The 3710-nt window shown below is 31.3% G+C and overlaps 1 pseudogene; it reads left to right on the top strand.

The window, feature by feature from the left end:
* Positions 1-1258: 1258 nt before the first annotated feature.
* LOC140816999 (heavy metal-associated isoprenylated plant protein 31-like) lies at positions 1259-3004 on the top strand (annotated as a pseudogene).
* The last annotated feature ends 706 nt before the right edge of the window (positions 3005-3710 follow it).

Here is a 3710-nt window from a genome sequence, read left to right as displayed (position 1 = left end):
TATTAGTTGTTTCATTATCAACTTATTAAAATTAGTTTTTCATCAGTTCATTTGTTTACTTATCAAAACTGATGACTGTTAGCATTTCATTAGATCATATAACAGATAATTGTGTGAAGAAATAAAACAAAACGATGCAATAAATATTTTATTCATCCATAAATATTTGAAAGGATTACATTCTCATAAGTTTCCTTCACACTAGCTATCCACATATTCATCCAAACAGCTAGTGCTGAGGACGAAGTTTTGCAGAAACTGTGTAAAGAAGCGATGCTGTTAAGAGTCTCCAACTCCTTTCGCAGCATCAGCTCATAGAGATGACCTTCCTTGAAGGCATCCACCAAACAAATAGATTTTTTCATCCTAGATTTATATAGTTTCATAAAAAAATATACCAATAGACGAAGATATCTGAGTTAGTGGTAAGTGAATACCAGCTTGACTAATAATAATGTATACGATTCATTGTCAACATCGAGTTTGCCGAATTAAGTTTAAAAAAAAAAAAAACTAGATAGTCACAGTTGTCACCAACTTACACAAAAATAAAATGATTTTTTTAATAGTTTATTTAGCATAGTAAAGGGCACTCATGCAGTTTTTTTCTGTTGGTTCGAAGTGGGAAATCACATTAAATTGAAAGGCCAATCAATTCACGCACGCTCTCCCAGCTCACGCGTGACCCCTCTTGTTTTGTTATTTCAAAACCCAACGTATTCAAAATCATTCAAGCCTACAAGATTGACATTAAAAAAAGCTCTTTTAATGTGATATCTATTTATTTTGGAATTTTTTATTAATCAAAATTTGATGTTTGTAAAATTATTTTTTTTTATAGAGAATATTGCTAATATGACATGTGATATGCTAATGATTTTTATGTTTTCTGACTAGAAAATGACTAAAAGTTCAAAAAAAAAATTAAAAAAATCGACTACTTAGAATACGCACAATAAGCCAACACTTTACATGGCTTTGCCCAATTTGATACTAGCTTAGCTAGCTTTTTTGTAAAATAATAAACTACAAGTATATATATTTAATTTTTGAAATTAATTGTTTGTCCCATAAATTAATGAAATAATCATTTCAATTCACGCTTCACCAAACAACTTTCGAAACATGCAATCATTTAATTTTCCTTCCTCAATTTTGAAGGAAATATAATTTTATGTTTTAAGAAATCCTAAAGATATCACACCAAACAAACTAATGAGAAGTCCATTATTCAAAATGTTGCTCGCCCCAACTTAATACCTAAAGGGAAAACTCTTTTTATATAAAGTAAAGCAAGGGTTTCTTCCACACTTTCTATTAAACCTCTCCCGACTGACCCCTTTCCATCCATTTTCAGAGAGAAATTTATCTCCTTTATCATATTTCTTGGTGCTGCAGTAGTACTGTAACATATATATACCAAGATGTCTGTAAGTTTTTACTTAATGCTGTCGTTTTACATCTTTATTATTATCATTATATTCTTGCAAATCTTGACAAATGGGGCGTTTTGTTTTTGTTTTTGGAAGATGGTGGAGGTTAGAGTTCCTAACTTGGACTGTGAAGGGTGTGCTACAAAGCTTAGAAAATCCCTATTCAAGCTTAAAGGTAAGTGACACACATTAGGGAGTGTTTGCAAAATAACCAAAGAAAATTGGAGAATCACTTTTTTTTTTTTTTTTTTACAATTTTCAAACTCTGCCGAATCATCTTCTTGAAATGATCCATTGATTTTGAAAGACAAAAGTTTCATCATAAGTTCTTGTCTGCATTTTTTTCTCTACTTTTTCCCGGGTTTAATTAGATATTTTTATAATGAATGTACCTATTTTGGGTTGGTGTAAATAGTTGGTGTTTAGAGATTTGAATTTCAAAATAAGAATGATATTACTCCTGCTTTTTAACCGAGGCTGTCCACACTATTTGAGGTGTGTTTTTATTATAAGCATATTAAAAAAGTATAAAAGAAAGATGAAATAATTTTTAAAAATAATTAGAAAGACGGAAAGTATTAAATTTAATTAAATAAATTCATCAAATCAAAAAAATTATTTTACGTCAAATAATTATACTATTCAGGAAAAATATATTATTAATGCTTTTAACTACCTGCAATTGTATAGGGATCTTGCATAAAATATTTCTATGTTATATCCTAAATGGCATTGTCGATAAAGATAATTTAAAATTCTTGCTAGCTATATATCAAGTAGGTAAAAACTTGTGTGAGATGGTCTCATGGATCGTATTTGTGAGACAAGTCTCTTATTTGGGTCTTCTATGAAAAAATATTACTTTTTATTGTGAATATGGGTAGGGTTGACTCATCTCACAGATTAATATCCGTGAAACGGTCTCACATAAGACCCACTCAAAAGTAATATTCTTAATTGGAAGGGGGCGTGAGGTGTTTTCACATATTCCATTTAAAATTTAATTCTAAATAAAATTGGTTTTTTTATTTTAGTTTAAAGGGAACTGAAATTGTGACCCAATGGGTTTCTTTTCAACCTTTTCCGGTAATGGGCTTTCGTTCACGGCCCATTACGGGAATGGGATTCTTTTTCCCCATTTTGCACATCCATGTAAATAAATAAAATATATATTTGTGCTCTGAAAGATCCACCAATCAATCCACAATTTATCAGGTGTGGATGCGGTAGATGTAGAAATGGAGTTGCAAAAGATCACCGTTAGTGGCTATGGATTAGAGGAGAAGAAGGTCCTCAAGGCCATCAAACGTGCCGGAAAAGCGGCGGAGCCGTGGCCATATCCGGGATACTAATATTTTTCCTCATTTTACAAATACCCATCTCACATTGTCAACCATTACTATAAAACATCACGAAATGTTGTCTCACCAAACGTGCACACGTTCTTCCACACGCCGGCGGTGTACTCGGTGGCTGTGGCTTCGGATGAGGCGGTTGCGTCGATGTTCAGTGATGATAATCCACATGCTTGTTCTATCATGTGAAAATATGTTTTGAGATTTTTATTTTTTAATTGAGGTTATTGGGGTTTAGAATGTGTGTTTATGTTTCTTGATGAAAGCAATTGTGATGTACTTCACCTGGTGTATTGTCTTTGCTGTTTGAATTCTTTGGATGTGCAATTTTTTCTTTTTTTTTTTTAGTTATTTTGCTATACTTGTGATCAATATGTTTCTGCACCTGGGGAATAGGCTCTATTTTAAGCATAAATCCGGCAGAATGGGCCTATCGAAAGTAGCTTTGTTGCCGAACCCTGACCAATTTATATTTGTAAGTTGATGATGGATTATTTATTTTGTGTGGTTCCTGGTTCCTACTCGATTTGTCACCTTTAAATGGTTGAGGCCTGTCAGGACTTAACCAGATATTTTTTATTAAGTTTACAAAAAAATTTCTTTTGAAATATATATATATATATATATATATATATATATATTTCAAAAGGAATTTTTTGTTGGAGATTTAATAAAACAAATATATAAATCATTTGATTAAATCTATATATCACAATACGCCAAAATTAATGTCTAATTATCAGAAAATATAAATAACATTAAACGCGTACCATAATCTTTTGATTGATTCAGCATAGTAGTTATGGATATTTCAAGACAATAGAGAATCGATCACTTTATTTTTGTCTTAGATGAGAGAATGAGAGAGATATATAATATGAGTGCCGTATATATTCTGTGTTATTCTTTGTGTCTCGGAGAC

Source organism: Primulina eburnea, chromosome 16, assembly GCF_022965805.1.
Source record: "Primulina eburnea isolate SZY01 chromosome 16, ASM2296580v1, whole genome shotgun sequence".
NCBI classification, from domain to species: domain Eukaryota; kingdom Viridiplantae; phylum Streptophyta; class Magnoliopsida; order Lamiales; family Gesneriaceae; genus Primulina; species Primulina eburnea.
The sequence above is the reverse complement of the archived record's forward strand: the minus strand, read 5'-3'. Positions and strand labels throughout refer to the sequence as shown.